Raw genomic sequence first — 7,484 nt, 5'->3', positions numbered from 1 at the left:
AGAGAAATATGGCCCAGGCTGCCACTGCCAAAGGAAGCTCTTGGGTCACTGTAAAGGGGAATCTGATTCTGCTCAGCTTGTGCAACGGTCAGAAGAGACTGATATCTTAAATATGAGGAAATGGATTTTCCTGCTTTGTCCTGCAGCTTGTGCTGCAGTTGTCTCTGTCTCATTGTCTTTTATTAAATGATCTCTCCATGGGTAGCTGGGAACAGTCTCCCTTTTCATTCTCTACACTGTACAGTGCAGTCTGTAATTATTTCATTATGACTTTAATTAGTCTTTCTTTCATTAAGGTTACAATCACCACATATAGTGATTTTTTTTTTTTTTTAGGTGGCTACTCAGCTCTCAAAAGAGCTGGGGAAGTTGAGGGGCTTAAAAGAGAGTGAAATGGCTACTCAGCTTTGGAATTACCTCTGACACAGACTCAGAGTACAAAACTGGTTGTCTTTTTTTTCAGGCCAGAAACATTACTCTGGAAATCTGCCAAAGTCAAAAGGCTCTGTAGGATCCTGCTTGTTCTTCTATCAGCTCAGACTGGCCAGGGAGGTTGCAGGTTCTGGCCTTCAATCCACTGTGCCAGCAAGGCTGGGTAGGGAGATCAGCAGTAAAAACTTCCAGCCATGACTTGCCTGAAGGCTCCTTCTTTCCCTAACCACCTTCTCCTCATCATCTTCTTCCTTTCCCAGCAGAAAGCTAGCAGGCTTTACAAAAGTGGAAGTGCATATCTTGAATAAAAGGATGCTGTGGAGTTAAAATGATAATAAAAATACCTTGAACAAAATGATCCATTGTTTCGTGTGTTATGTGGTCGTGGCCATCGGGCCTGCCCTCCTCTACTCAGAATAGTTGTCTGAGCCAAGTTTGAGGATTTGCTGTGTGGAGAGGAGAGGAAAGGAGAGTAATTTAATAAAACTCGGAACAGGGCTGCATGGTGCGAGTAAATCAATGATGACAAAGAAGTGCTTTTCAGACCCTTTGGATGAAGATGATGTAACATAACCCTTGTGCCTGGGTAGTTTACAGTTGTGATTGCTAAAAATATGTCTACAGAAAACCTTGAACACGTTGAATAAAAAAATTTGGAGTCCTGAGGAAACGCCATTCCTTAAAATGTTATACCAGAATTCAGAAAAGGTTAGATTGGGGTCATCAGATCAAGGCAAAGAAACAGAAGGGCCTTAATAATGCGCTACACTATCAAACAAACGAGTAATGCCACGTGTTGACAAGATTGTCCTTTTCTGAGTGTCCCCAAGCCAGGCCAGACCTTTCCTATGAGCAGGTATGAAACCAAATTATGAAAATATATGCATGTTTACATGTGATATAGCTACATTCTGGTGAGGTTTGACTTAGCATCCAATGGCAATCTGTCCAATACTGTGCAATATCATAAAATAACATGAATAGTTTAGAGACGGGTAAACTGAATACCTCAAGGCAGTTATCACTGGGGAAGCTTCTAAATGGGCATGTTTTGATTAAGATTGCACTGGAGGTAGCGTTAGGTCTGAAGTGATTAAATATTTGAATCAGTGATTTGGAAGCAAATATAACTCCTCCACTGATTAGGGTGTGTGACTTATGCAGAATGGTAAACAAAGAGGCTCAGTGGTTGCATGCAACGATCTTGACTCCTTGATAAGCTTGACATACTTAAGTGAAAAGTATTTAAGTAGCTGACTGCACAAATGCACTTTTAGGGACAAGGAATGAAGGCCATGTCTACAGAATAAGGATGCTGTATCCCAGCAGGAATGGATTCAGAAAAGGGTTTGGCAGTGGAAGGATAAGCGGGTCAGCGCGAGCTCCCACAGTGGCCGAGAAAGGTTAATGGGATGCTTGGATTAACAGTGCAAAAGCAGGGCAGAAGTAGGGTAATGTTAACTCTGAGCATGGCATTAGTGGGATCGACACTGAAATGCTACATCAGGTTTTGGCACCAACTGCTCTGAAGAAGGGCTGGAAACGTGTAAAAAATGAACCACACACAATTAGATGGCAGGAGAAACTGCCTTAGAGGGAGCCCTGAAAGGTTCAGTGCATTTAAACTATAAAAAAAAGAAGATTGGACACAATTTGATTGTGTCTTTATTACTGTTATTGTGAAGTATTTACTTTCTTGGAACCAGGGAAGGGAAAAGCACCAAACTATAAAGAGCTTTTTAACCTGCTTAAATACGTATGCAAACAAATAGCTGGAAACTGGAGTAGGTACGCAAATACTCCACAAATTATTTTACAGCAAATGACAAACTGGGGGGAGGGGGGGGGGAACTATCTAAGGAAACCTTGCTCTTCTTTGATTTGATACCTCAAAATAAATCCAGGATAGCTGTCCAGGAGAGAACTGAACATTGCTGACTCCCACACAGGGTAACTGCGTGGCTGAGGGACTGGTGAGATTCCTGGGACTGGATCAGCAGATCTGGCCTCTTAGTCTGACATGCACCAGCCCATCAGTGGCCAATTATGTGTGAATTAGGAAAAGCTCATCGTGAAAGGCTTTCATATCAGGCCTGTGGACTGGCCAAGGAAGTCAGACACTGCTGAATTCTATGGCTGTGAGGTTTGTGAGGGTGACAAATTATTTGCCGGATTCCAAGCCCGCCACTCTCAAGCCTCTATCAGCTGTGCCAGGGACTGCAAGGAACTCATCTCTCCAAACTGACAGACTGCCACTGCAATAACCGTGACAAATTTGAGTGTAGCTCAGGGTTTGCAGTCGGGCTCCCTCATGGGTAATGACAGCTCTGCTCCCTTGGGAGCCTTCCTGCTGACCAGGCACCTTTTGCAGAGTGCATCACACTCATTTCCTGGATGTAGTTGTGGACAAAAGCACTACCAAGTGCAAGAAACAGGCAAACACACATGCACTAAGCTTAACCAGCTCCTGCTGTGTTCCTTTCTGCACACAGTCCTGGGAGCTGGTTGATACAAGTTGGTTGGTGCATCGTTCTCCTGTCAGTCTCATGTGGGCCTCTGGAAGGAGAGAGTGGGACAACTTTTCCAAAGCCTAGTTGCTAACTATAGTTATGAGGGGGGTTGCAGCTTTCTTCCCCTCAGCTAAAGCAGAATATGCAACTTCCCCATAAGACTGAGACTCCAACAGTCTGGTTTTGTTGCCTGGTGATCACGGTCATTATCTTACAGGGACTTCAGTTCTGCAGGAAATGAATGTATACATCTGCAGGGAGCACTGAGGGAGGCTTATGCCACTTACAAAATGATCTTTGAGATGTGCCAGATGGCTTGGTTGTGAAGAATAATCAGATTTTCTCTGCTGAGTCTCAGAAGGAGTCTAAAATCCCAAATCTTCCGTGCTTCTGCTGCCAGTCACGTACAAAACTACCTGTACCTTGCAGACAGGTTGGGAAAAGGATTGTTTTTCCTTCTGATGTGGATGGTCAGAGAGCCCATCTGGCAGGCACAGTCACTGCTCCACTGAACCTGGAGCTGGTGGGGTTATTCAGAGTCTCCTACCCTTTCTAGAAGACCTGCATGTCCTGCAGTGAAACTCTGAACATCACGAAGCTGTTCCACTTCACTCAGAAACAAAGAGGAAGCTGGTACTCACATCCCTCCCCCATCTGGCACTGAGTTGCATTTTCAAAGCAGAACTACTCTGAGGGGAGAGGCACGCAAAACTTTCCCCAAAGAGCACTTACTAGCAGTGACTCAGACCTCATCCTGTCCCACCAGGCATGTCCAGAACCTTTCTGGAAACCAAGCAGAGACTGGATCTGAAATTCACTTTTCAGCTGCAGGATGAGTGCTCAGGGCAGGGCTGTTGGGTGCTATGGGACAGGTGCTGCTTGCAGCTTTTGGTGAGAAAAACGTGAGTTTGTGTCATGGCTGAGAATCCCCTTTGGAAACAGTTTGCAGGTGCTACGTCCAAGTCAATTCCCCTGGGTAATCTTTCCTTGGCATTTCCTTCTGCATCCCTTTTCCAGGTACTTGACTCTGTCCCTTGGCACTGCACAGGCAGGATAAGCTAAAGGATTTCAGAAGGTTGGTGCCATATCTAATTTTCACTTTGCCTTGTGAATCCAGACTGCAGCCTTTTCATCAGACCGGGAAAATATTTATTTTCTTCACCTAATCTGCTCGTGACAGGTTTGCTGAGTGTTTTCCCCTTGGCTATCACTGCACGAGTGATAGTGTTATCACTTGCTCCCTTCTGCCTAGACCTTGAGGCTACAGCCTGGGAAGGTGGAGTCTAAGGAGACATGATGCCTAAAATCCAGCTGCTCCGTCATTAGTCTGAGCAATGTGCATCCGTGCCTGGTTATAACAAGGGCAGCATGATTTGAGGGGTCCTGCACTGCAGGAATGCAGAAATATGTCCAAAATAGCCCCTGTGATGAGGACCCTTTCCCTACAGCCCTTGTCTTCTCCCAGCATGATCTATGCATGGCAGAAAAATTTGCTGTTTTTCCTTTCATGGTAACTGCGGGAAAAGCGAATTTGCTGTGAGCGTGCTCTGTTTTCATCAACTGGAATTAGTGTGTTCGTATAAATTATGCTCAATCTCTGACAAAATAACTCCATTTGTTGGAGCAGGAAGTCTGACAGTGCGTTTTCTTGCTCTCCCTTGGCATGTCTTGGGATCAGCTGGCAACTGAGGGCTACTTAGATACGGACTAACGAGCCACCATCTCCTGCGGAGCTGAGTTAAGCCATTGCACCTCCTATTACCTCTTTCCAGTGTTGCCCCTTTTCAGTTTGCTTGAGCAAAAATGTTTAGACAAATAACCCCCTTGCACCAAAGGGAGGGCTGTACACCCTCCTGACTGCCAGGAGTACCACAGAGAGCAGCCACAGACATGAACCTGGTCAGATAAACTGGTCAGACAGAGGTTGGCATTTTGCTCTTGAATTTCTTGCTTTTGGATCTCGGGAGAGGGACATTTCAGCACCCAGACATAAAAATACAGTTAAAATCCTTGTGTAAAATCTGTATGTGAAGCCTCTTGTGTTATTCCTGGAAATGTCAGATGGAGACAAAAGTGGTGTAAGGACACGGCTTAGGTGGCTTCTGTCTCTGTAACACTGGCCGTGGCTATTCCAAGTCAGGTGTCTGGAGCCCTCCCCAGTTGCCAGGGAAGCCAAGATGGATCCAGAATCCATCCCAAATCAAGGGAAATATTTAAGAAGGAAAGCCTAAATTTTCTTTTGGGGATGCCCATTTCTCTCCACTGACTGAAAGGGAATCTTCATGACTAGCTCAGGTACCAATTTTCTAGGCAGCTAAAATTAGAGACAAATCCCACCCATTATACAGAGTATACCTAACCTGAAAGGAATGACTGATTATGTTCTTAAATATTAAATAGATCTGAAGGCAGATCTGTTTAAACTGACTGATCACATTCTTCTCAAATAGCATTATGTGAATATTTCCAATATGGATAGGGAAGTATTAATGTCATGTGCAAAAAGACGTGACAAAACTGAGAGGGGTTATGACTGTTTTTCCAATAAATAGGAAAGGGGAACAACAGGAAGGGATGCAACTGTGAGATAAAATCTTCTAGGGAAGGTAACTTTGAAGTTATAAAGGGCAGAATCAAAGCATGCTCAGGGTAGACAGTCTCTTTTAGCCATAACAAGACTTTATTAAAAGTATATGAAGTTATACTCTACCCCACACTGGGGTTTTTTCCCCTAAAAAGTCTGTAATTTGGCCAAACTGTCTCAGGTTTGGCAAGAGCCACAGTGTCACATCACAAATTATGCCATAGACAGTTTCTCAAATGATGGTTATAAAACACGGGGGGAAAAAATACGTCTCTCCTATTTTGGTCTCCAATATGATTTTATCCTGTTTGCAGATTCTTTCCCAGGGAAACCCAAGATAGAAAATTTCAGGTCCAGCAGCTGAAGTTGAACAGAACCATAACTATTTGAAAGCAGAATTTTATAACAGAACATGCCAGGTAACCTTATGAATATGCGTTTCTAAATAGAAATGGAGAATAGGGAGATGGAATGCAAGAAGGTCTCCTATCATGGATGTAACAAGGAATTCAGGTGACAGAGAAAATGTAACAAAGGCTCACGAGCTGAGATAAGGAGAGGGAGAGATCACTCACTGATGAGTGAACCAGTGAGCCTGTGGGACACTGGGAGCCACCACTGGGAACCATCACACAGATGTAGCGAGACCACAGGGAATGGGACTGAGCATTTAGCCCAGTTGGCTGGAACGTGGATCTGCCAAGGCCACGAGTTGGGGGGAAAACCATGCAGGACCCCCCCCAGCACGTCTCTGCCAGTGCAACACAGAACTGTGAAGGATCTGAGCCTTGTGCCCAAGAGGGAGCTGAAGCCCCCCAGCAGCAGAAGGCAATGAGCTGGAGCAGAGCACAGACTGCCCCTCAGGAAAGCCAGCCAAATTCTCCAGGATATGGAGAAAATCTCTCTATTTTAAATTACTCTCTTCCAGAAAGAGACTGATTTGTTTTCCCCACTGTACTTTCCTTTTCTCTGTTGCTTTTTTTCAAAGGACAATGCAAACTCACAGCTACCAGCTGCCAGAAACCCAGGGGCTCAGCCTTGATCAGGATCAGACCATGAATTTTTTTTAAACTTCATCTTTAGTCTGTTCAAACCTATATTCTTTCCACTTTTATTTCCCTAAACCTATGGAAATAATTGGGGCAGGGCATAAGAAGAAAGGAAACATAGCTCAGAAACAATCCAAACCAGTATGGCAAAGCGAGGCTCCAGGATAAACTGTTGTTGTTGGGTTTATATTTAGGCAAATAATTGCATGAGCATTTCACAATAGGCTGTTTCTTTGTGCTCTCAGCTTGACTTCTTATGCAGATTTATCCTTGAATATTTTCCAGAGACTTCCTTAAACCCTGCCCAGACCAGCTTAAATCAACAGCAAGTTGCAAATTATTAAAGTTGAGGCATGTTTTTAATGAAAATTTAGCCTAAAATATTTGGCATTTTACAGCCCTAACTTTCTTTTGCTCATCTGCCTCTTCCACATTTCTTGGCTGAACTTTCCCCACATGTTCTACTTCAACAGTGAAGTCCACACTGGCCTCTGCATTTCCCCAGGCTGTAGCACTTCTGTACATGAACTAGTTCTTGTAGAGACACCAGAGCCATCAGTGCCGCACTAAAATGCTTCCTTTGGCCCTGCTGTAAATCTGCCCTCTCTTGCCATTGGTGCATTTCCACTTTTCCCTGCCCTTCCCAGTGCATTTCTGCTTGCAATGTTCTTTTTCTTTCCTGTGGGCTGCACCGATCTACTGTCTGTAGTGCTTATCCTGATGTAAAGCCTGGAAGCTACTACTATTTCCTCATCTATTTTAGGAGATCAGTTTTGTCCCTGCCTGCTTGCTTTTTCTCACCTTCATTTGTAACTTCTCCTTTTTTTTTTTTTTTCTTTTCCCCTGGATTATTTTTAAACATGGGTTTATATCTCTCAGGTTTTTTGTTGTTTTTTTTTTTTTTTTTTT

Source organism: Empidonax traillii, unplaced genomic scaffold, assembly GCF_003031625.1.
Source record: "Empidonax traillii isolate 1590-97213 ecotype Southwest subspecies unplaced genomic scaffold, ASM303162v1 scaffold805:size286791, whole genome shotgun sequence".
Classification (NCBI taxonomy): domain Eukaryota; kingdom Metazoa; phylum Chordata; class Aves; order Passeriformes; family Tyrannidae; genus Empidonax; species Empidonax traillii.
The sequence above is the reverse complement of the archived record's forward strand: the minus strand, read 5'-3'. Positions refer to the sequence as shown.